This window comes from Canis lupus, chromosome 8 (assembly GCF_003254725.2).
Source record: "Canis lupus dingo isolate Sandy chromosome 8, ASM325472v2, whole genome shotgun sequence".
NCBI classification, from domain to species: Eukaryota; Metazoa; Chordata; class Mammalia; order Carnivora; family Canidae; genus Canis; species Canis lupus.
In genome coordinates this window covers 32,597,945-32,625,060 of record NC_064250.1, presented here as the reverse complement: position 1 = coordinate 32,625,060, position 27,116 = coordinate 32,597,945, and the positions used below count along the sequence as shown (strand labels likewise).

At 40.2% G+C, this 27,116-nt stretch overlaps 1 long non-coding RNA gene across 1 annotated transcript in view; it reads left to right on the top strand.

Moving 5' to 3' along the window:
- LOC112657399 (uncharacterized) overlaps window positions 1–15,113 on the top strand; it is a 47,146-nt gene extending 32,033 nt beyond the window's left edge. The window contains exons 3-4 of the long non-coding RNA XR_003134979.3: window positions 11,464–11,683; window positions 14,600–15,113. This is a non-coding gene — a long non-coding RNA (uncharacterized LOC112657399). The remainder of the gene's footprint in view (window positions 1–11,463; window positions 11,684–14,599) is intronic.
- The last annotated feature ends 12,003 nt before the right edge of the window (window positions 15,114–27,116 follow it).

The following is a 27,116-nucleotide window of genomic DNA, read 5'->3' as shown; positions in this document are numbered from 1 at the left end:
CTCTGAGAATGCTAATAAGCTGGTGAAGAGCTCAGCTTTCTTGCCATAATTCTATAGTGTGGTTGAGGACCCCATAGAGCTCACTAAATAAAGACAACTAATTGAGAATTTTTTGCACATTTTGCTCAGGGGACTTGTTGTTCATTCGATTCTTTGGGGAGAATGTACCCCTACTGACAAGAGGAACTGATTGTTTTGGCAGCCTCATGTTACTCTTCCTGGGTCTAAGGCTGACTTTCGAAGTATGACAAAAATGTTTAATTTTGATTTTTTTTAATTATGTTGCTGGGAATTATTTTCGATCTCAAAGAATAGACGTTCCAGTGTTCATCTAAAAAAAAATGCTGGCAGAGTTTTTTGAATTAAAGCCCTGTTTTTTCTTTTTCTTTTTTTTTTTTTTCTCTTAAATTGTATTTTCTGTGGTGAGGCCTACATTTTTGTGTCTGCAGGTGACACGTTGATTGAAACTAAAATTAATAAATCAGCTGAAAAGCTCACACCTACAGTTCACAGCAGGGCCTGGAAAACACGTTTATAAAGGGAGCTTTATGCCCTCATATAAAGAAGGAATAAATTACAGAAGCACTTGTTGCCCTGAGACTTGATTTTGCTTTGCAATCTGGTACCTTATTTTTGGAGGCTTATTGTTAATCAACAGGTTCCTGGTTGCTTTAGCAGGTGACTTTGCTATTAATCTCTTACTTGACCATTATAGCATATTAATGAGGAGGTTTCTAGATGTGGCTCTATCTTCTGACCAAGGAATTAGTTTAAAAGGTGCACTTTTTACTCAATGGCTTGCAGTTAGCCATGTTGAGGACCAAATGCAAAGTAGCATTTTCTACAGCTTGTGTAGTATTAAGGAGTGTTTTACTAACATATGTGTCTTACTGTGCTTTTCTTCTCTCCTACACTTATTCCTTCGCCGTGGAGGGCAATTATGGAACTTACCAGTCTCTGTTCATTTTTTTAACAAAATAAAATTATATATAAATAACAAAATGATATCCTTTCTTATTAATGTGCACCCTCATTTTAATTAAACAATGTCAATTTTCTTTGGAGGTGTGTTTGGAATTAAAATGTATGATTTGGGAAGGCAAGACATTCAACATTTCTCACCAGAACTAGATTAATAAATGTCATTACAAGTGCAGGAATTTCACCATCACATTTCCCTTTAGAATCTGAGGTAATTGGAAATGGTTAAGCTTGACAAAAGAAGGAAGTAAATATACCTATGGGGGTAGTTTAGAAATATAAAGAAGAACTGAGGATTTAAGTCTTAAATTTGTAATTACAAGGATCTCCAAAGCACATAATGGTGCAAAACAGCCCAGACAACCCCACATATGGGAAGAATCGCTTTGTTGCAATCTGCAGATATTTCAAAGGACATCCTCTGGCAAAGCATTATTATTATTATTGTTCATTTCCTTTCAAATCTTCAGGACAATCTGGTCCACACCTCATGCAGGCTGTCTTTTTTCTAAACCTAGGAGATGTCAAGCTTGTGCTTTTCTTATTTTTAACTTTTTAAATTAAGGTTTGTGTCAATTGAGGCACATTGGAAGTCACTATCTACCTTGCCTTTTCAGACTAAGCCCTGAAGTCTGTTCATTCTCCAGGTTAAGATCAACACCATCATCTCTTTCAGTAAGGAATTTTCTGATTAGGTTTCTGGAGAGGAGGAGGTGAGTTCGAGATGTTTGTAGAAAAGCAGAAAGCTAATCAAAGCAATGCATGAGAGTGAACATTCATAGAACCACCACACTTCACATTACTTATGAAATTTTGTCCACAAAATTTTGTCCACAAAAATGCATACTAACAGAAATCATGAGCGTCACTCTAAAGTTGTAATATTAGGCCGCTCCCACAGATGGGAGGAATTAGAAATATGTTGTCTTTTTTAAAGTGTTGCTTAAGTTAGTTACCAGCTTAACAGTTCACTGTAATTACACTACCAAGCTGACCACTTTATAGCGAGCAGGGGACCTGCTCAAAATCAATATTGATTACCTAGAGCCTTGACCCTCATTCTAAATTTTTTGTCTAGGCCAGTAAGCTAGGGAGAATTTTGGTAAGGATTGCCCCACCTCTGACAACCACAAAAATCAAAACAAAAATAGTTGACTCTGTTTTTCTTTTTAAACTGAGGAAGAAAAAAAATCTGTTCTACACTGGACAGAAACAGTTTATGCCCCCAGTGACATGAAACCAACCGCTTTAGGTTCTCTGGTACGATAGAATATTGTATATGGGGTTGGGAGGTGGGGGGGAAGATCTCCTGAGGAGTGGAAGGAAAAGGAGGAAATAAAATTCAGATTAAAATAAATTAATGGAGTGACCAGTGTATTCTAGGAACAGTCAGGTTAATTCGTTTATATTTGTAGTAGAAATTTCTAGAAAAGAAAGTTCCAAATATATACCAAAGTATTGCAGACTGTGGCTGCTCTAGCCTGTGTTTATGAAGGACAGTCACTCTGAGAGAACGTTCCCCTCCCCCAGTTCTCCCTCAAGTACTTCCAGCTAGGGAGATTTTCAGCCCTTTTGTCTTTTTACAACTTAGCAAGATCAGACACATTTCTGCAATGCATATGCAGATTTCACCTCTTGTTACTTTCTCTAATGAGCGTTCACTTAATCAATTTGACAGTAGCCTTTATCCCCCACCCCCTTTTTTTCCTTCGCATCCACTAAGAAAGTTTTCAGGAAAAAAATGTTAACAGATTCAAGGGGGCATTAGCAACGTGAAATGGTAGCTGGCCAAAATGGGGGTGAATCGCAGGGCTTTACAATGACACTACTTTCCTGCCACCCCCTCTGTCCAACTTCTGAAAACAGGAAGCAGGTCTGCGAGTCTCATAAGAAAGCATGTATTTTAATAGCTAACAGGAAATGATTTTCGTTTGCTCTTTAAGAATTGAAGACAATTGGTTGTTATTTAATAGAACACTTGAACATAGTACTTTCACATAGGCTCATGTGCCCATTCAGCCAAAAGTTAAAAACTTTTGTGCAAGAGAGAGTCCTGCTAGTAGACAAGAGCAACCGATCCATGTTGGTACCCTCCCATCAAATTCCCCACCGGGACACCCTAAATCACAGGACCATGTTGGCCTTGTTAAATACCCCTCCCACCTGGGAGGAGGAGGGCAGGTGGGTTTCAGTCGAATGTAGTTCACTCTTTCCAGGGAATGGGCATGAGAACCTTTCCAGTTCTCAATCATATTCTCAACTCAGCTTCAAGCCAAATCTGCCCCTGGGTGATCCTTTTAACATATGACAATATATGGCCTAGCTACTAGGATGTAGCAGGTCTTTAAAAAAAAAAAATTTTTTTTTAAACAGTTCCAGCCCCTCTTTTGCCTGCAGACAGCCAAAATTTCAGCCCTTGTGCAGCACCCACGAAGCCTGCTTTACCTCCAAGTGTGGCTGCCTTCTTCTTACAGTTCCCTCCGGCTCCCTCCAGCAGAATTCATGTCCTTCATCTTAGCCGGTTTTGTAACTCACCCACTTGAGTCTCTTTCACTTGGCCGTGGCCAGAAAAATCACAATAAAAGGAGAATGGGGAGGGAAGCCCTCTACCCCTCCCATTCCCTCTCTCTGTTCTGTACTTGGTCTGCTCTAGTTTTGCCTTTTCTGATAACTCACAGTACCTTTCTGATAACTCACAGTACCAGCATCTATCCATTGAGTCCTACCAACAGCCAATTGTTCACCTTTTACATTCTAATTGAATAGGAAATGTGGTTTTAAGAGGATCAGGATCTGGTCCCTATCTAGAGTTTATGACTTGGGCTTATTAGGTCACTGACAAATCTCTCTTTTCCTGACCTTTTTGATGAAAGGTGGGGATCTATGCGGCCGGCTGCCTACCTTCTCTAACTTGAACAGCTTGTTCTAATTTGTGGGCCGAACCCGTCTGCTGTGTACAATCTCCGGGTAGGGTTCCTCTGAGGTCTGGGAATGAGCAATACTTTATGATATAGAGTTAGCAGCCTGACTTCAACCAGGACATTCTCAAGCGATCGAACGGAGTTGATTCATTGTCTGCACTAATGTCATCTGAGCTCTTTGCTTGTTATTGGCAAAGCCAAATGGTAGGTCTCGTCCCATCTCAAGACCTATTGAGCCAGAATCTGAATTTTAACCAGATCCCCAGATGATTCATATGCCCATTTCTTTAATCACCTGAGGATCTTTGGGAAGGCAGGGATATACCCTACCCATTGGAGTCATTTCAATTCATTCTCTGTCTTCTAATCACAGTCCCTAATGAGACAGAGAGGATATGAAGTTTGAGATGGAAAAGAAAGAGGAATAGTGGGAATCAGCAATTGTAACTCTATTATTATGAACCTGATCTTTAAATATGCAAATTTAAAAATCATTTTAGCGTACATACAATTAAAAATATATGCTTTCAGGTCCCTATTTCTTCTGGAAATAATTTGTAATTTTGTCACTCTTTTTTTTTTTTCTTTTGCGAAACCTTGAAATGCCTTCTCCTGCATTTGTCCTTTCTGTTTAGTGAGCTAGTAATTTAACCCTGATTTCTAATTTTACTTAAGAAATTAAGATTCGTTTCTATCTAAACTTCATTCCAGAAAACCTTGTAGTTTTCCTGAGTTTATAGAGGACCTCTTGGGGGTTCCTGGCACCTGCTGGAGAGGACACCCCCCCCCCCCCAGCCAAAGGTTTAACCATTCTTTCTCCAACACGTGAGCACTCTCTGCCCCCGAGTCCCTGAGCAGAAGGACAGTGAGTGAGGGCAGTAAGTGGAAAGAGCATGGCCCCCAGGGCAGAGAGGCTGGGACTGACAAAGCTGGATCCACCATAATGAACGCGTGCGACCTTTGGCAAGCAACTGAACGTTTCTCGGGCACTGGATCCTGCTCAGTGAAAAGAGATCATAACTCAAAGGGTTGTTGGGTTGGTAAAAGAGGTAAAATTTCAAAAAGGTCTACTGCAAAGTGGCAGGTTGGTAAATGCGGAGGAGAAGGTGTTTTGCTTTGTCTTGTGCTTTCTTGGCAAGGTCTCTGAAGAGCTAGTCAAAAAGGAAGTTAGGCTGCCTCGCCCCTAAGAGCAAAGGCCCTCAGTTATTTGGAGGTAGGTGAGAACCCACGCTCTTTGGCTTGATGATTATAAATAGCCCCCACTTATTAAACACCTGTGATGTGACTGTGACATTTGGAAAGTGCTTTAACCTTCCTGGATCATTCACCCTTGCTCTGTGAAATGGAGATTATAATGCCTAATAGGATTGCTGAGGTTGGTTAAAGAAGTTGCTTTACATTCATTATCTCATTGAATTTTCCAAGCAACCTGGTGTAATAGGCCACTTTTAGCCCCATTTTACAGCTGAGGACACTGAGGTTCAGAGACATCAAGTGATTCACTCAGGGCCATGCAGCTGATAAGTCAAAGCCAGGTTTGAACTCTGGATCTCTCTAACACAAAATTTATGTGCTCTCCTTTATACTCCCCACACCTTAGGGAAACTGATAAGTAAAAGGGAGACCAGATAAAGGGAATTACTTGAGTCTTTTCAATCCTTAATAACATTTCAGTTCAATTCCAAGAAGGGCAGTGATTTTCAAACTTATCTTTTTTAATCTGCAAAAAAATCTGCAACTAACTGAGAGGAGAGGTTCCCTCTAAATGGTGTCAAATCTTGGCAGTATTTTAATATAGCAGTTCTTTCACTTCCGAAGGATTATCAAGTTGGATGTCCAGTCCTGAAACGCAGCAAGATTTGGTTCTTTACTCTGCCCTGAATAGAGTCAGCTTCAGTTTCAGGAAGGACAATCTCTATCAAAGGTCATCATGTCCAGGAGCAGATGGTGCTCAGAATTATGGGTTTGTTATAAACCAAGATGAAGTGACTCCAAAGTTGAACCCTCATTAATGAAAAGGTGAGTCACCCTAATTCAGAAAGAAGGGGCTTGAGGAATGATGGGAAATCAAAGTGTATCCCTTGGGGACCAGTTGAGGAAGGGAGAGGCAGAGAAAAAAGGTGGGAAATGGGAGGAGAAGGGGTTGACAAGAGAAATATACTTTTAAAAACGGCACAGACCCGGGGGTGCCTGGGTGGCTGTCTGTTACGTATCTGCCTTGGCTTAGGTCATGATCTCAGGGTCCTAGGATTGAGCCCCATGTCGAGCTTCCTGGCCAGCTCTCCTTTTCTCCCTCTTCCTCTCCCTCAGCCCCTAATCCACTCGTTCTTTCTCTCTTTCATAAATAAATAAAATCTTAAAACGGCACAGACCATCCAAACTCAGGCTGTGATGCTGAACTGACATCATGCATTCTCTCCAGTGATCAGCATCAGCATTTAGTCCAAATAGGTGGGAAACCTATTTCCTATACAGTCTGTTAAACAATGTGCGGGTAGCTATGGCACGTGAAAATGCTTGTGTCTGCAAATTATGTGCTCACACATAGAAATATTCTTGAAAATCTGAAACGGAATTAGACTTGATAACAATTGCATTGCTGTGAAAATATGTCTCTTCTCCTTTGCATTGGGGGCAACCTAGAGGTAAAATGACCCTGACCCTAGTTAGGCTGGACCTTCAGAACCCCAGCCTCAGTTGGCTTCCCTGTTCCTTGCTATTTCCTAGAACTCGGGTGAGGGTGTACCTGTAGGATAGTGTCAGATTAAGAACAGTATTCCAAATACATCAAGATCATTATTTGCTCTGAATTAGTGTTATTGAAGTGCCCTGTTTTACATAAAGTCCAATGGAAGTTTTTTAAATTCTATTTGCTTATAATATAATAGTATTATGGCTGATAATAAGATGAGCTGCATTTTAGAGACCTTTTGATTTAAAAGAAAAAAGAAAGAAAGAAAGAAATTTGCTAAGATAAGCAATTTCCCTCTCCCTTATGTAGGACTTTCTTCTTTTAGCCATTTATTTCTTGCTCAGCAAAAATAACAAGGACTCTAGAAGTCTGCTTTATTAATAAAGGTAGATGTAATTTGAGAGTGGTTGATGAAGCCAAGATAGCTTTCCAATTCAAATAGTTTGAAATCTAACATGTCTGATATTTAAGGTGAAATATAAGCATCCTCTTATTTTTATAGGTAAAAAAATTCAAGCACCCCTTCCTAGTAAAATTCTAAGCACAGCAATCTCTGCTCCAGGTTAATCAGCAAGGCATTGCTGTGTTAAGGTTGCTCAACTCTTACGGAACAATTGCCAAGCAAGCTCAATCTCTTGGAAGCTGAACCCTAAAAATAAGAATACCCTAAATATTTCTGTTTGGGGATTGTTTTGTGGTTGTTAGGTACTTTTTCCTCCCTAATCAAATTGTCTTCTTTCTGTGAGGCGGAGTCCTTGTCCCAAGAAGCCCCCTGGACTAGTAACTCCCTAATCTGTCTGCCTCCGGTTTTATTAGGTAGAGGGCATTGAGTGATAATGTATGACTTTTTTTTTTTTTTTTTAAACATAGACAGGTTTGTTTTTCTAACTGTCAGCAGTGTTTTGGCTATTTTGAGAATGTAGGACAGGGTTAAGGATTAGTACCAGCATTCTCTTTTCTGTGTATCAGAGCCGCTTAGCAGTAATTAATCAGGACATTAGGTTTTGTAGTCTTGGTTCAGGTCATTTGCCTATGAGCTGCTCGAGCCTTTTACAAAGGCATACTGCATATGTTTCTGGGTACCTTTTTGAGAGAAGATTTAAATTGGCCAGATGAATAATACTTTGTTACAAGTGTTTTGCCCTAGGCAAAAAGGTTTTCTTCATATTATCATAGCCTGAAGCTGCAATCCTCAAGCTTGATGTGACTGGTGTTATACTGTCACATGGCAATGATGTAAGAACAGGCCTCTCTGTGTCAGACAAATCTGGATTTAGGGGAATTATAGCAGATGTTGCAAAATGGCAACAGTTTAGCAAGTTCCTTTTATCCCACTGTTGGGAGGCAGGACTACTAAGTGTACCAGACAGAAAAGAATGTTTTCTTTGATCCTTTACACTCTAGGGTAGGGACTTCCCCAGTTAGAGAACATCGTTAATGATACAGTTATACAGTCACTGATGGATCAGAATACAGAATTAAGGGTGGGATTTGTGTTTTTTGGGGTTTGGTTTTTTGTTGTTGTTGTTGTTTAGTATTTGTTTTGATTGAGCTTAGTATTTGTGGTCATTTACATTGTAAGCTTCAGAAACCCTCTAAGGTTTTATTCTTGGTAAAGAAAGCCTAATTCAGTGGAATAAACTGAATAACAATAACAAGAACTAAGCCACACAAAAAATATTTTAACCTTGGCAGCCCTATCCACTCACAGCTATATGTACAACTAAATTATATGAATTCTAAGAAAGGGAAAAATAGAAAATATGGTAGATATTTTAGTTTTCACACTCTAATGAGTATTAATGAGCATATTCAAACACATTGGATAACAAGGTACACTGCATTATCAGTGTTCAGGCAAGTCATAGTTTCTTAAAAGAAAAGGCGGTTTTCAAAAGCTGTGGCTTTCACTGATCTAGATTCTTTCACATTATATTCTAATAAAATTAATTCATACGTATGATCAAGGTAAGTAGGTAGATGACAGTGATGTGGCAACAAAAACAAACACAAAAGACATTCCCTGATGGAAGTGATGCCAGGTTTGATTTATGGGAAGAGTGTTGATTGTTGCTTCTGTGTGCATTTCTAGGACTCTCTGAGTCTCCAGAACCGTCTTTTGGAAATGTAGTATTAAATGTCACTGCAGCATGTTATCCACAGAACTTCAAAAGAAGTTCTGCAAAAGATAGCACGTGTATGCAGGACAACAAGAAATAATTCCCACTGGGTAAAGATTTCCAGTGATTATTAAAAGACACACAAGCATAATACATTTACTGTTTTTTATGCAAACATTTATTGATCATTTCCATTGGAGCATTAGATGGTGAAATGTGTGCAGACATTTAGACCATTTCTTTAAAAGGCTTCTAGCTTTTCAAAGAATATTTTTGAATTTTTCAAAGTATTTTTATTTGGAAAATGTGATCACTGCCTCGAGCCCCTGAAATATTTAGTGTATCCTAATTTTTCAGACCATTTTCAATAAGACAAAGAAAAAAAATGAAGCTAAGGTATGTTTAAAGGACATTAGTGTAGGTGGCTGCACGTTGTACGTTTTTTGGAAGATATCAAAGGTACGGACAACACAGAAGCAGTCTGAAAGAAGACTGTCAATAATGCTGCATCATCCTTTGTGAAACACTATGTCTAGTTGTATTTGATTATCTTCGTTCATTTCACCTACTTTACCACTGTTTGACCTGAAGAAAGGATCTGCTGACACAGCATAGAGAATGTTGGGGAAGATACTGGATTTGTCATTTGAATAATAGATATTATATAGAAATGGACTATAATACATACATTGCCATCCTTTAAAAAGATAAACCTATGCCCTCAAGATAAATATGCTAGAAATCAATGTAAAGCTCACATTTAAAAGATTCCCAAATCATATTTAATTTCAATATAAAACTCGCTACATCCGTCACACTAAGAGCTTTAAAAATGGGAGCTTCCTTAAAAGTGGCTCAACCCTAACTTTGAATTTGAGATTACACGATAAAAGGCACATATTTATTGGCCATCGTTCATCTAAACTGCTGACTGAATCCTTTGCCTTGATTTAAATTAACCTCTTAATCACCCAAACCCAGGTCAGTAACACAATTTATATTTGGTTACAAAGACAGCCATGATGATTGGGTTAAGTATTGTACTACATATATGGGTTTTTCTGCAGACATGAGAAGGGGAAAAAAGAAAGTGGCTTTGTGAAACCTGCTGTGTCTAAGAGTCTGAGGGACAGCTAAAAATCTTTCCAGTAAAGAGTTTCGGTGTGTGTGTGGGGGGGTGGGGGGGGGGTGGGAAGGTTTCCCCTGCTTTCCTTGCAATGTCTGTCCCATATATTTCAAAAAACAGAAAATGCATATCTCTTTCAGAAATCCTGATACAACTCTCAAAAAATCCTGGCAGCAGACCGAATTCCCACATATACGTAGCTCCATCTAAGAAAAATTTGGAAGAGTTTGCAGCATCTGTTGTTCCACTATTGAAATAATTCACAGTTAGCCAGAGTAGGAAATGCAAACAATCCTCTTTCATATTTGCATACTTGGAATTTGGCTTTTTGATTCATGATTGTTCCCATTAGCTTTGAAAATTCACGTTTCTCTCTAGTTGCATGTTTTGCTTGAGTGAGCTCAAATTATGCTCTTGACTCAAATATTATTACAAGTGTAAATACTTTGGAGATGTCAGTGTCTGCCACTGATTTGGGGGTATTTGTTTTATTGATTTTCATCTGGCGAGTTTAAAATATGAGCAAACTTTTCATGGAGGGTTTGGGGCATTTGTTTGAACACTCCTGGAGTAATTGGAAATGCAACAATTGTTTAAAAAGTGGCATTGTCCATGAAAAGATTTAGTGAGGGATGAAGAAATTTCTTGAACCTAAAGACCTAATCTGGTGATCCAATTCTCCCCACTGTGTCCATTCCCGTGAAACTCCATTTACTTGCCCCTATCCATCACTAGCGCCCCGCATCCTACCTAGCCAATCCTCTAGGTTTCCCACATTGTCTCCTCTTTTGTCTTTTCAGTCTAAACAGAAGAACAACAGATAGGGTTCTGAAGGGCAGGGAGCATCAGGAGCTGCAGGAGAATGGCTGAGATGAGGGTCAGAGTCCTGCCCCTACTGCCAACAGTTACTAGGGTTTGTGCTGCCCGGCTGAACAGTGTTCAAAGGCTTTGCTGGGCTTTGTTCCACTGTGTAGGGATTAGGCCTGGCGGTCTGAGAATTTGCCTTCTAATTAAAAAGGATAAAAGATAGAAGTAGCATTAGACTAAAACAGAGCAGTGATACTTCACAGGCTGATTTTTTTTTAAAGTCACAAGACAACGCTAGAAGTTGTCAGGATATTTTATTTCCTTAGTATTCTACCCAAATTAAAAAGGGAAAACTTTGGAAACTCTTCCCAGCTGTTTGCATGGCACACGGAAGTCTAATTGCATCTAAAATATCTGCTGTTTACAGTGAGACTGTTTGGTGGGGGATTTGCAGCCAGATTGGAGAATGAAGGCTGCTTCTAGAGCTACCTTCCTCTTTTTCAAATGCTGGCAAGAAATTAATTCTACCAAAAGTGAATTCTGCTTTTCACTTCACCCCAGTGTGCCTTGCTCTCAAGCTTCCAATGCTTACCCTACCTATTCTCTTTTCAAGGATCAATCATTCCTTTCATCTCCTTGCAGCTGTAGACACTATCTTAACCAGGTGTGAAATGCAATTAAGAAATAATTCTGACCTCACAGTCTTTTTAAAATTCTTAATAGCAATCTGAGGAAGGGCAATTTTTAATCTTTTAATCATCAGTACTGCTATGTGTCATGACAGTAAATGTGATTCTGTGCCTATATTTTGTTAAGAGAGAAGCCATCTACAGACTCAGGGGCAGACTGGCAACATCAAAACAGATGATGCACCATCTTAAAATGCGCTTGCCTGCCATCCAGCGCGGCCCTTTTTGTCACATATGAAGAACTATACGCTGATTGACACTTGTTGACTTGAAGGAACGGCTGAGAGTGATTTGCCAAGTCCTCCAGAGACTGGTTCTACCCACTGTATCGCAGGAAGGAATCTGAGGTGAGAATTTCTGTTAGAAATGCTGATGAGATTATATAAATTAGTTGAGGTGGGTTTTTTTTTTCTTTTTTTAGGGGAAAAAAGGGAGGAAAGAGTTTTGTGGAGGACTTCAGAGTTTCAAAAGCCACTGAGCTCAGATTGCATATAAGTATAAAGGAATGCTCCCTCGTTCCCACAGAGCTCATGTTACGTCATGAAGCCAAAGGACCGAATTTCTTATTTTCTGCTTTTCTTATTTTTGTTTTCAGTTTGCTCAGCATAAACAATAAAACCCCCTCGGTGAAGGGATATTTTTAAAGCGTGAAATTATAATGAGATTTGTCTGTATATTTCAGAGACACACATAAATATGCTTATGCTCACTTTTCTGAAAAATCCATGTCATCATTACTATTATTTTGCTAATTTTATCCACTTCAGCAAGTCACGAGTTGATTACATTGGACATAAATGGAAACATGGAAATCTTAGGAAGGACACAGAGCTATCTCACCACCTACCATCTAATTTCTTGGGCTAAGTCTATAAATAACGTAAATACTGTTTTTGTCATATGACAGAACCCAGTATTTCTAATTTTCTAAACTTTAGTGGGGTTTTTTTGTCTTTTAAAGCCTAAATGGAATTAATATGTCAGTGGCTGTATCTTGAAAAAAATGTATGCATTACATTATGCAACCATACAAAATATTTAAGAAACAATGCTTGTGAAATAATACACATCGACTTCCATCATCAGCTTTGTGTAAGAGAATAAAAAGGTTCTCTCCAGTTCTGAGTTCAGGGACAGCCATGGTAATTTATGTTAAGTTTCAGTCCCTTCTTTTATTTTTGTCTTTTTGAGATGACCATTCCCCCTGCTGATTTACCAAATGTAGCAAAGCTGGGTCTGCTAGTTCCACTCTAAAGAAAATAAAGATAATAATCTGATTTAGACATTGAAGAACATCAGTATGAATGACAACAGTAGTAGGTAACAGTGAGTCAACACTTCCCTTTCCAGTCCCAGCTTCTCTTTAGCATTTAAAATATGTCAGCTAGTCGTACAAAGCCAAACCATTTTGAGAATGTAATTCACAATATTTTGGCTTCTATTTTTCACCGGCTTCTGAGTAATATATTGTACAAGAAAGAGGTCTTTGTTGTGTTTATAATACATGTATAACCTGGTGGGAAGCTGAATAAAAAATGTATATTATTTGCATAACTTGAACTAAAGAACCTAATGCATTATTGGGTCTTGAATGTCTTAAATTTAAGTGAGTTGGCTTAAGAGTAATATTACTCTATTACTGTTCTGTAATTCATATAATGAAATCATACGGCTAAAAAAAATTTAAGGTTTTAACAATGATAAGTGGAACCTGATTTTTGAACTCCTTTTTAATGAAAACAGTAATTTATAAACTGGCACATGTGTGCCCCTTTTTGTTTGCTGACAATAAAGGGCTGTTGAATTTGTATCCTTTCATCGGCTTTCCCCTCCGTGTGTGTGTGAGAGAAGCCCATTTAGCCTAATGGTACAGGCACCAAGGACTAACTACTTCCTGGAAAATCAAGGGATCTGCTTCCCAGACACAAGGACTGGAATATCTGGATCCTCGTGCAACTTTCTGTGTCCAGACAACCCCCCTGCCAACCAACCTGTCTCCTTTGAGTCCACCATTTGAGCCATTGAGCAAGTTGCGCTAGACTCAGGTTCCAATGCTCTCCAACTTTACACTATACACAGGAAAGGAGAATAGACTTCACATGGATGGTGGGGTCATCTTTCAATCTTATAGGTGAGGGATGTCTTCCTTTAGTAGAAACATAAACCCATAGCAATGCACCCTACCCCACTCAGGAAATACGCCTTGGATTTTAAAATTGCTGAACTTACTTAATATTTGCATATAGAGAACAAGTTCTTAATGGTACTGAGAGACTCACCTTGTTTGCCTGGCTGAGTGTTCTAACTTACAGCTAAAGAGAGATTATTTTTATCAATCCACATTTGGAAGTAAAGGATATACTGTATAACCGATGTTGGAATGCTCCCTTCTTCCTAAACCAAATAGATATTTTCTCTATGTGTATTAACTATTTAACTTCACAATTATTAAAATATTTCTTGGAAGGACCCTAGAAATGACAAAATTAGTGAACTGAAAAATAAAAGAAGTGATCAAATGTACAAAATCAAAGAGAGATTGTTTAAAATAAGATGTTGCACATTTAGGATGGATATACTCCTACCTATTGTCAAATACAAACTACATTGCCTCTTAGTAATTTGATTTTAAATTTTCTTTTATTTATTTTTATTTTATTTTGTTTTTTAAGATTTTATTTATTTATTCATGAGAGACACAGAGAGAGCGAGGCAGAAACATAGGCAGAGGGAGAAGCAGGCTCCATGCAGGGAGCCTGTTGTGGGACTCGATCCCAGGACCTCAGGATCACGCCCTGGGCTGAAGGCAGGCACTCAACTGCTGAGCCATCCAGGTGTGCCCCCAATTTTTTTTAAATTTTAAAATTGCTCTGAAGTATTTTTACTGACTGTACTTTTTCCTACAGTTGATGTAGTTGGTCTCCTTCCTGTGAACACAACACTACAGGTGTGACTATAATTATAGTTAACTGTAATCTAAATGACTATGTTAAGAATGTAGTAACTCATTCTTTTTAATTTTAATTTTAAAAAGCAAGGTCCGAAACAGACCAGCTCAAATGCAATATCCTTTCAAAAGATTAGAACCATCACACTAGTTCTGCAAATGGCATCCTAAAAATCCTTCTGGTTGACTTTCTGCTTTTTGTTTCTGGAAGGAGGGTAATGGGGGAGGGGAGAGTTTGGAGAGGAGGCGTTGGCTTGAAAAATAGACTTGGACGAATTGCAAGCTCTGAAAACAGATTTCTTTATCTGCAAGCCAGGTTGGAGCGCATCCCCAGACTGCTATTCTGAGCCACCTCGTCCAGTTGAGAAGACTGCCATCTCTAGGATGGCATATGAGCTGGATGCTTTTTCACTTGCACGTCTCTGGACTTTTTTCAGCCTTAGGTCTCTCCTAAGCAGGAAAATTCCAGTTTTGCCAATCTGCGTTTTGGCGATATGGACTACCATCTACCTGTGTGGGGCTGAGATCATAAAACTCCTTTTACTGGCAATACGATGTGGATTGGAACGGAGGTCATAAGGTAAATAGCCAGTGCCTTATCCTCTCAGCCAAGCCCTTGATAAGGGGCGTTCTTTGATGTTGAGAACGATAGTTGGCTTTTCAGAACTTATATCCAAAACTGTAATACATAATGCATTTGCTTTCATCGTACAGCTGCTGATACATGGTTGAAGGTTAATTTAAAGATTACTTAATGAGAAGAGCTACTTTAAGTCAATCAAATGCTTTAGAAAGCAAAAATGATCCTCCACTAACAAAAAATAAAAATTGTAAGCAAATAAACCTGCAGTTTTCAACTTCTTCCCAATCATTCATTACATGTCTTCTTTTAATACAAGCCAGCAGCTGCCTAGTTGAATCCCTCTCACTAATGATGCCTCCTTCTCCATGGCTGCATCATGGTAAAATTATTTACACCATGTAGAAGAGGTACTGTATACTATAAAGACTACTACTGATGCATGGAATGATTATAGCTTCTATACTGGTAGTAAAGGGTTTCCACCTAACATCTAATTCCAACAAAAGCTGTTTACTTTCTCACATCCTTCGATTCTAAAGATCATGTCTCTTCTTTGCTTACCTGAACAACATAAACATGGAGTACACACACACATTGCCTTTTCACAGGTTTGTGCTAGACACTCTACCAGGGAAAATGCTACCCACAATATCCATGACTTCTGCAGTTTTTCCTTAATAAAATCACTATTTCATCCGAGCCCAAGAACCAGTAATCTGATTCTTTCTCATTTTTCCTGTGACATTTGGTTTTGTTGAGCCTCACCCTCACTGGATTTCAGATGTTAGAAAGAGAACTAACATAAAAATAGGGGTGGGGATGAACAAATCACCAGAGATCTGAAAGCTAACGTTAATAATAAGTAGTAGGGGCGGGTGCCTGTATGGCTCAGTCGGTTAAATGTCTGTCTTTGGCTCAGGTCATGATCTCAGGTCCTGAGATTGGGCCCCAAGTTAAGCTTCTTGCTCAGCAGGGAGTCTGCTTCTTTCTGTCTCTCCCTCTCCCTCTGCCTCTTTCTCCTGATGGTTCTCTCTCTCAAATAAATAAATAAATAAATAAATAAATAAATAAATAAAATCTTTTAAAAAAAATAGTAAGTGGTAGGTTACATCAAAATGAATGCCAAACCTATACCAAAATCAGAGGCAGAAAAAAAGTCTAGTTTCCTCTTTAAAAAAGAAGGCAGGGATCCCTGGGTGGCGCAGCGGTTTAGCGCCTGCCTTTGGCCCAGGGCGCGATCCTGGAGACCCGGGATCGAATCCCACGTCGGGCTCCCGGTGCATGGAGCCTGCTTCTCCCTCTGCCTATGTCTCTGCCTCTCTCTCTCTCTCTCTCTCTGTGTGACTATCATAAATAAATAAAAATTTAAAAAAATAAAAATAAAAATAAAAAAGAAGGCAGCCATGGGGCACCTGGTTGGCTCAGTTGATTAAGCATCTGACTCTTGATTTTGGCTCAGGTCTCAGGATCTTGAGATGGAGCCCCAAGTCGGGCTCTGTGCTGGGCATGGAGCCTGCTTGAGATTTTCCCTCTCTCCCTCTGCCACCTTCCTTCCCTCTCCAAAACAAAACAAAACAAAACAAAACAAAAAACAGAAGAGGGCAGCCATACTATTTAACTTTCTTCCGATTTTGTATTATTGAAGAAAAAATGGTATGAACATGAGTTAGATTTTATTGGCCTCTGTAAATCCAGGATGATCCTGACCCAGTCCGTTTTTAAGTAGATAGTAACAGAACTCATAAAGATAACTACGCTTCACAAGTGCTTGCTGTGTACCAACTCAGTTCATCCTCATTTCATCCCCATTTTCCTAAACAGAAAACTGAGGCTCAGAAAGGCCAAGTACCTTGGTCCAGGTTACACAGCTGGAATTAAAGCAGCTACAACTTGAACCTAGTAGTCGGTTTGAAAGCCCTACCCTTCTAACTACTATGCTATGAGCAACCAACCACTATCCTATGGAAAGGCAAATCCTAGAATAATGCCTCCTCTTTTTAAAAAATTAAATATGTACTTTTAAACAGCATAAACTGTAGAGCCCAACTGCCTAGTTATAAGCCTTTTACTGGTTATATGACGTAGGGTGACTTAACCTTTCAGTGACAGTTGGTCTCGTCTGAAAAATGGGAACAATAATTGTGCATTGGTAGGATTAGATGAACTGCTATGCAAAAACTCTTAAAACAGCACCTGCTTTGACATGGTCAACATTGAAGAAGTTTCCTATTCTCCTTTAAAAACAAAAATAAATTTTAAAAAAGTGTCCTATTCTCCTTTGTTGGTGTTAAGTAACCCAGAGATGATTTTCTTAAGCTTTATCCATGTACTTTTCTATGACATCGATGTCCCACTCTGTTCACTCAGCCAGGATATGTCAGGATATGTGTGTGCTGTTACCAAATACTCAGTGACCAAATAGCCCTTTCACCAGCAATCAAAAGAAAATGGAGGGTCTTTAAAAAAAATAAAAAAAATAAAATTAAAAAAAATTAAAAAATAAAGAAAATGGAGGGTCTTCTTTCCTTTATCAGAGCTCTTCATCAGAATTATACATATATATAAAATTAATTCTTGGGGAGGAACAAAATGTTTGGGTTTAAGAAGGTATTAATTATAACTTAATACACTTTTAAAATCCAAATGCAAAACTCAAAAACATTTTTAAATTAGTTCAGAAATTTAAAAAAAAACTGGAAGTATGCGATTGACATCATTAAATACAAAGTCAAACTCTCACGACTTATAAATGGAGCATTTGATAACTCATAAACGTGCTTGGCACTGGTGTACACAGCCGATTGCGGTACCTGCATACATTCTCTGGACTTCACTATGTGTTTCTGACTGTGATGTTAATGGCTCCTTTGAAGAGGTTAAAAGCATATTGAGAGTGGCAATCGATGCAACCGTGTTTATATGTCATAATTTTCTCAAATATCAGGCTACACCTTAATCAGAAATGCATGCACCAGATTACAAGATAAAGGACACTTATCACACTAATAAATATTGCTTATCATCTTTGATTTCAACCCAGTGACAATGATTTTTTTAGCACAGTACACACAGTGATTATCTTAATATTCTAATGCTTAATAAAAATGTATTCACAGACACCTTTATAGAAATTAGAGCAAAATTTTCAGAAATCTTTAGCCTAAATCGCTGCTTACTTAAATTGCCACATTTTTATTTCAATGTTTTTGGCCACACTGAAGTCATGACCGGTTTCCCTGGGAAGTCAACAGAAGTTTGGCAGGTGGGTAAGCTCTGCAGGGCAGAGAGAAAGAGGAGAGGGGAGCTCAGAAGGTCATTGTAAAATTTTGGACACCTTTCTGCAGCTTTAATAACTCAAACCCAAAATAGTACTCAATGAAAGATGGAATTGGGAAGAATGTTGAATTGGGAATCAGCCGTTTTGGTAGTTTTCTTCCAGCTAAAATCTAGAACTACAGGGAGAGAGAGCCTGTGTTCTTGAAGTCAACAGGAATCCTTACACAAAATGGATCTCACCTGGGATGAGATCCACAACCCACATCTCCCCGTGATGACCCACCGACACCAGATTTCTAGAAGGGGGCCTTTACGTAGCAGCTAGCCAGTCTATGAGGAGCAATCTGACATGTGGACTGAGGAAAAACTGAAGCACAACGTGGCTTTTCTTTTCTTTGCAATTCTTTGTTTTGATCATACTGCTCATGTTCTTTATCAAAATGCCTTTCTCCAATTTCCTCAGCCCAGCGGTTTGAACGTTTGCATGAAGTAGACACATATCACTACATATGAACCGTGAAATGTATTTGGAAATAAATGTTTTAATTAAAATTGACATTTCTGAGCCTACTGCTGAGAGCAGCTGCTTTTTCTCTAAAATTACTTTGTCCGTCTCCATAGGAGCCCAATATAAGAGGAGTTTCCATCCCACTTTAATACTAATTTAATATCAAAAGAACAGCATTACTGTGTATACACAAATTTTCTTCTTTGGGTTGTTAAACTAGTTCTAAAAGACTAGAAAGGGGTTCTGCACTCTCATAAAGCATTCACTTGTTTTGTGTATTTCCCCAAATGTATGCATTTAACAAGATGTCTGTCCAGAGACAGACGGAATAGAAGCTCTGTTGTGCAGGGTTTATGGGTGGAGGGGAGTCAAGAAGTAGACATCTGTGCCTACTCTTACCCCTGCCTCAACATGCTGGGGGTGGGGGGTGCAGGTGTGGAGTCAGAGGAAGCTGACTGTCACCCATGAAGCTCCAGATGTTTGGGGAACAAGCACAGCTAACCTGGACTGGGCACCTACTGCGTAGTGGGCATCATCCATTCACTCACAGACACAGCAGTACTGCAGTCCTCACAGAGCTTACATTCAGTGGCAGGAGGCAGAAAATGAGTTCTATAGCGTATGAGTGCGTGAGAGTCATTACAGGGGAAATAGAAAGAAAGAAGGTAGAAGGAGAGGTCCAAGAGTGAGGGTGGTTTGCTATTCAGAAAAGGATGAAGACTCAGAGGAGGTGAGGGAGCAGGACACGCTGACATAGTGGAGAAGAGTGCTCCAGGCAGATGGAAAGTAAGTGCTAGAGGCCTTGGGACAGGAGTGTGCCTCGTGTGCCTCGTGAGATTGAGGAGGCAGCAAGAGGCTGGGGTGGCAGGAACAAGGAGAGCAAAGGGAGGAGATAAGGTCAGGGAAGTAAGGCAAAGGAAGCCATGGTAAGGACTTTGATCTTTACTCGCAGCTACTAAAGGGTTTTTATTAGTGGGTTGCCATGATTTGACCTACTTTTTAAAAGGATAACTCTGGGTGCTGTGTTATGAACAGACCTAGACCCGGTAGCTCAGCGGTTTAGCGCCGCCTTCAGCCCAGGGCCTGATCCTGGAGACCCGGGATCAAGTCCCAGCATTGGGCTCCCTGCATGGAGCCTGCTTCTCCCTCTGCCTGTGTCTCTGCCTCTCTCTGTGTCTCATGAGTAAATAAATAAAATCTTAAAAAAAAAAAATCAGACCTAGCTCTTTTAAGACATTCATGTATTATGAAGTCTCACAACGACCCCTGTGAAGAGTATTATTAGAAACTCTATTTTACAGATGAGTAGCTAATACACAAAGAAGTTGAGTGACTTGCCCAGAGCAACACCTAGAAAGTAGAAGATGGGTTTTCAAACCCAGCTGCCAAGGTACAAGCCCTGGCTCCCAACTACTATGCCCTCTTGCCTCTCCAGAAATAGAACCAAAAGCGATACATCCTGCCAGAGGAGGGGCTTCCTTTTAATGGGGCAGCCAGGAAAATGCATGTGACAAGATGACTTAATATTGCACTACTAAGAGTATAGTGAATATGCCATCCAGTCCCATACTTTGGGAACCACCAAGGCCAATGACTGAAGTCTCTTCCTCTCATCCAGATCTCACACTGAGTCTCTCAAATTCAACCGCCTAATCCAGGTGAGTGAGCTCAACATGTTTGATTCATAGTCTCTTCTGTGCCAGGATCTATATGAAGCGGTTGTGTTATCACTGCCCTAAAGGATCACAGAGAAGCAGCGACATCGGCATTGTTCAGTGTAATGTGTCTCCTGAGCGTCTCCACTTGGACGTCTGTGGATGTTTCACAGCAACAGGTCCCAAAGAGTCTTCCTGCTCTGATCCTCCCTCTTGTTATTTCCCGTGTTGGATGATGATATTCTCATAGACAAAATTCTTTGATTTTTCCTTGAAATTGTTTATTTTCACATTTCCCACCTCCTTCTGGACAGGATTCCTATTGGTTCTGCCTCCTGATGATTTCAAGGATGATCTTCCTCCTCTGCATGCCTTCTCCCACCTTCCCCTCTTGGAGGCCACCATCAACTTTAAGCAGAGCAGATGTCCCCAAACATCTTCTGAAAGGGGCTCAATGGGAAATTTTACTGGCTTTGCAGGCCTCCTATAGTTTCTGTTGCATAATTCTTTGCTTTTTTTTGTTCGTTTATTTGTTTGTTTTACAACCCTTTAAAAATGTAAAAAGAGGGATCCCTGGGTGGCGCAGCGGTTTGGCGCCTGCCTTTGGCCCAGGGCGCGATCCTGGAGACCTGGGATCGAGTCCCACGTCGGGCTCCCGGTGCATGGAGCCTGCTTCTCCCTCTGCCTGTGTCTCTGCCTCTCTCTCTCTCTCTCTGTGTGTGACTATCATAAATAAATAAAAATTAAAAAAAAAAAAACAAATAAAAATGTAAAAAGAATTCTTGGCTCTTAGGTTAACAGCAACAGCCCCCAGGAGGTCTACCTGCTTTTAGGGCATTCTCCTAGGGTATCCTCCCATGCTGGCCTCCCCCCATCCAACTTTCTGTATTAGACATTTAATAATTAATTTACCATTTATTTACTTATAAATATTTTATTTATTTGTTTGAGAGAGAGAGAGAGTATAAGCAGAGGGAGAAGGAGAAACTGAGGTTCCCCGCTGAGCAGGATGCCTGAAGCAGGGCTCGATCCCAGGCCCTGAGATCATGACCTGAACCAAAGGCAGACCCTTAACCAACTGAGTCACCCAGGAGCCCCATATTTTCTATTTTTATAAAACAGGTTTTATTTTTTTAATTAATCCCTACACCCAATATGGGTCTTGGAACCCACAACCCTGAGGTCAAGGGTCGCATGCTCTACTGACTGAGGCAGCCAAGTCTCCCCAATATTAGATTTTTTAAAGATTTATTTTTATTTTATTTATGACACAGAGAGAGACACACAGAGAGAGAGGCAGAGACACAGGCAGAGGGAGAAGCAGGCTCCATGCAGGGAGCCCGATGCGGGACTCGATCCCAGGTCTCCAGGATCAGGCCCTGGGCTGAAGGCGGTGCTAAACCGCTGAACCAGCCTAGCTGCCCTATTAGATATTTTAAAGCCCAAGACTTCAATTTTTTTTCATCTATAAAAGAAGTTTGTATCGCACTCCTCATTTAAAATTTCCAAAACGGGGCAGCCCGGGTGGCTCAGCGGTTTAGCACCTGCTTTCCGCCCAGGGCGTGATCCTGGAGTCCCAGGATCGAGTCCCGCATCGGGCTCCCTTCATGGAGCCTGCTTCTCCCTCCGCCTGTGTCTCTGCCTCTCTCTCTGTTGCTCATGAATAAATAAATAAAATCTTTAAAAAAATAAAAAATAAGAAATAAAATTTCCAAAATGCCCCTTATTATCTATAGAACAAATACGGATTCCTTATGTACAAAAAGGGCTTCCAGCTGCATCTGCCATTACTCCATCCTCCACACACTTGGAGGAGTCACAAAGAACTCACCATCCTGCAAACACCCTATAGTTAGTTCCCTGAAGCCCTTTCAGTCGCAGGTGTTCCTTCTGCCGGAATGGCCCTTGTCTTCCTTACTGTTCCTCCTTCCTCCTCCCTCTCCCTCCCCTCTCCTTCGGCCTCCTCCTCTTCTTCTCCTTCTCCAATTCTCCTTTGCTTTACCCTTGATAGTACCTCCATTCACATTTATGCTTCAAGGTCCAATTACAAAGTCATCTCATCTATGAAGTATTTCAGATTCCTCCTTCATCAATATCCCATCAAACTGGAAGTAGCGGCTCCCTGTGCTCCCACAGGGATTTGCACTCCCTCCTACCCCCACCCCCACCCCCAGTAGTTTTTAGCACAAGCAAAGTTGCATGGGTTTATTTTTATTTATTTTTATTAAAGATTTTGTTTATTTATTTATTTATTTATTTATTTATTTATTTATTTGAGATACAGAGAGAGAGAGAGAGAGAGGCAGAGACACAAGCAGAGGGAGAAGCAAGCTCCATGCAGGGAGCCTGTTGTGGGACTCGATCCCAGGACTGCATGATCAGGTCCTGAGCCAAAGGCAGACGCTTAACCGCTGAGCCAGCCAGGCATCCCGGTTGCCTGGGTTTAAATTCAGCCCTGCCACTGACCAGCTGTGGGACACTGGGCTGAGCTCATCCTTGGTCCTCCCTTGGGAAAATAGGGACAGTATGATGATAAAATAGTTAATACATGTTACATCCTTAAGACTCTGACACATCCTCCAGACTCCAAAGCCAGCTATGATTATTTTCTCAGACAAAGCATTGAGTATGATATCTGATAAATATTTTATTAAGAACCTGTCCTCTGGGAACGCTTGGGTGGCTCAGCGGTTAAGCGTCTGCCTTTGGCTCAGGGCGTGATCCTGGAGTCCTGGGATCGAGTTCCACATTGGGCTCCCTGCAGGGGAGCTATACTTAGAAGGCAAAGAATACTTAAAATTTTGAAGTGAAGGAATTTTTAAAATCATTCACCGAATTTTTGGCAATTTACAGGTGAGGACACTAATTCCCAGAAAGAGCATGTAGATGGATGGTCCTAACCTCTCAGAGCTTGGGAGCTGCTGAATTGAGATTAAGGTCACAAATTTTTGTTACTCGTCTTGGGAAGTAGAGTCTGAATCTCCCCCCCCCCCCCCCTTGAATCTGGCCTGTTTTTATTGACCTGCTTGACAATAGGATGTGACAAAAGTTATGTTCTGGGACTTAGGAGGCTAGGTCAGAAGAAGCCTTGCACCTTCTGCCTAGGCCTTCTTGGAATGCTTGCTCTAAGGGGAGCCAGATGTAAGACGTCTGACATGCCTAAGACTGCCATGGCCTGAAAAAGGCCAAGATAGCTGGTGGAAAGGCAGCATAAAGAGCCTTGCTCAGCCCTCAGCTGGTTCAGCCATCCATCAGCCCAGATATCTGTTATAGGAGTGAAGAAAGATGACTCCAGTCCCAGGCACCATTTGATTGTAACCATGTAAAAGACCCTAAGTTAGAACCATCCAGCTGTGCCCGGCTGATCCACAAAACCATGAGAGATAATAAGCAAATTTGTTTTAAGCCACTCAATTTTGGGATTGTTTGTTATATGATAATAGATAACTAGGACACCCTCTGACTCAACACCTTTACCTGTAGCAACAATAAAGTACACAAAGCCGAAATTTAAGTTGTTGGGAAGTTATACCCTTGCTCTGCTCACATAATCTGTAAAGCATGATGTCATGAAAAGTCCATTAGAATACAATCCTTAAAATGTTTTAAATGTCCACATCATGTGACAAAAGTAATCTTCATTACTCATATGATAGTGTATCTTAGGAATTGAGGCATGTTCAGAGGATCCAAGACAAGATACTCTCAGTTTCTAAAATATTTACACCAACCCTACGACCCAGCAATTGTACTACTGGTATATACCTCAAAGATACAGATGTAGTGAAATGCCAGGACACCTGCACCCCAATGTTCATAGCAGCAATGTCCACAATAGCCAAACTGTGGAAGGAACCACAATGTCCTTCGACAGATGAATGGATAAAGAAGATGAGGTCTATATATACAATGGAATATTACTCAGCCATCAGAAAGGACGAATATCACCATTTGCTTCAACATGGATAGAACTGGAGGGTATTATACTGAGTGAAGTAAGTCAACCAGAGAAGGATTACCATCACATGGCTTCACTCATATGGAGAATATAAGAAATAGTGAAAGGGATTATAAGGGAAAGAGGGGAACTGAGTGGAAAAAATTAGAGAGGGAGACAAACCATGAGAGACCCCTAACTCCGGGAAACAAACAAAGAGTTGTGGAAGGGGAGGTGGGCGAGGACGGTGGGGTAACTGGATGATGGGCACTGAGGAGTGCACTTGACAGGACGAGCACTGGGTGTTATACTATATGTTGGCAAATCAAACTTCAATAAAAATAAATCATAAATAAATAAATAAATAAATAAATATACCAATAATGACTGTGAATACAACTTGGAAGAAAGAGATCTTCCATGATAGTTTTTTATTTTTAATTTTATTTATTTATTCATGAGAGACACAGAGACAGAGGCAGGAGAAGCAGGCTCCATTGAGGGAGCCCGATGTGGGACTTGATCCCGAGTCTCCAGATCATGCCTTGAGCCAAAGCCAGACGCTCAACCACTGAGCCACCCAGGTGTCCCCTTCCATGATGGTTTTAAAGGCCTTTTCAAGGATTATCAAGATTCAAATATATTCAATGTTACAACAATTGCACAGGTGATATCATTCAAAGGTATTACTGTACAGTTTTTGGTTTTATTCCACTAAATTGTCTTAGAAAGAAACTAGATTATTACCACTAAGGAATCAATGATTCCTTACTACTAAAGAATCAGGACATTGATTCTCTCATAGCTGCTTTCCATTGGAAGTTATACACAAATACCTCAAAGATTTATTTTTTTTTAAGATTTTATTTATTTACTTGAGAGAGAGAGAGAGAGAGCATGAGCCAGGAGGAGGGGCAGATGGAGAAGCAGACTCTACTGAGCAGAAAGTTTAACCCAGGGCTCAATCCTAGGATTCTGAGATCATGACCTGAGCCCAAGGCAGATGCTTAACCAACTGAGCCACCCAGGCACCCATATCTCAAAGATTTAAAAGCTTATAGTGGGAAACCAATATTGTCTCTGTGGATTTTACTATTGTACCAATTCACTTACATCTTTTAGGAATCTTGAAAACATTATGCCAAATGAAATAAGCCAGACACAAAATATTGTGATTCCAATTATATAAGAGGCAAATTCATAGAGTAGTCAAATTCATAGAGACTGAAACTAGACTGTTAATTACCAGGAGCTGGGGGGAGGGAAGAATGATAAGTTATTGTTTCCTGGGTACAGAGTTTTAGTCTGGGATCATGAAAAGTTCTGGAGATGGATGGTGGTGCTGACTACACAACACTGTGAATATACCTAACACCACTGCACTGTACACCTAAAAATAGTTAAAATGGTAAATTCTGGTTTATGCATATTTTTCTACAATTTTAAAAAGTTATCTTTTGCTTTAAGAAAAAAATACAAATAAAAAGAAGAATTTGGATGTTTTATAAGTCAGCTTCCCAGTGGGAAACAGATGGCACTCTCAAATTAGGACAATTTGAGGGGAGTTTAATAAAAGGACTCTTTACAAAGGTTTGGACAGAGCATAAGGAAATGGCAAGGGAGAGAGGAGAACCCCAGGGCTAGGATGGAAGGAGCAGGGAACCAGAAGCCAAAGAAACAGAAGGCTATATGGAAAGGCTCTTCTAGAGGAATAAGACTTTCAATGTGAGGACAGCCAGCCTGTAACAAAGCTGCAGGAAGGACATCAGAGGAGAGCATGAAAGATGGATAAGAAGGGCAAAAGGAAGACAGCCACTGCACTGTTCAATCTAACACGGGATCCTCAATAACAGTCAGAGTCACCTGTTAGGGTAACAGATACACACAACCAAATTTCTCTTTGTGTCCCATAGCATAGGAACAACTAGGCCAAAACATTTGCTCTGTGAAAACACAGGGAGATAAAAAAGAAACACATGTACTCAGATATTCTTTCTCATAAGACACAGCTTATTCTCTGGGGCTCAAAGCCACACTCCACTGCAGCACCCCATGAGTCTGGATCATCTCTGTACTGTTTCCAGGCAAAGGACACTCTAACTCTTCAGGGGTCAAAACCCAACAGAATGAAGCCCAGAAGGAGGGAAAAAACAGTTACCAGTTCTTTTCTATTCTGTCTAAAGCCAACTCTACAAGTTCTGGCCTCCAACTTAAGGACCTGTCTCTTTCCAATCAACTCCCATCAAGGCGCACAGACTTTTCCTGTGGACTCAGCAAAATGAAAATATCAGAATGTGTAGCAAAGAGCCCCTTATATTTTTTGATTCTGTTGATTTCTGGTTCTTGTTTTGTAAAGGAGTTTTCAATAAGAATAATTTTGATTTAGCAAAAGGATATTCTGAGAAATCCTCTTTCTTCTTTGCAGTTTAGGTATGAAAGGGTTAATGAGACCATTGCATTAGTAAAAACTCACATGTCATGATCTGAGGGTCATTTTTGCCTGAATAACCCTCTCTTGCTTCCCTCAACTCAGCTGTCTCTCTTACTTGACTTAAAAATCTCATTCCATTAACGTCAATCCTCCAGGTTAGACCACTACAGCCAGGTCATGGTCTCTGGAAGATCACTGCTGCTATGCACATATGTTACCTGGCAGGAGAAGAAGGGCCCCTGATTAGGAGGTAGGGGAAGGACAGCCATCTTCTGTAGGCCTCTTTCATTAGCACATTAGCATGAATGAGCTTATCAGATTAGCTAATTGTCACCTGGACACTTTGGACAGTGCAGAGATACTGGTGAGGCACATTTCCACAAAAAGCAAGGGAAAAGCACAGTGATGACAAGTCCCCGAAAGGAGCTAGGAGCATCCTAGAA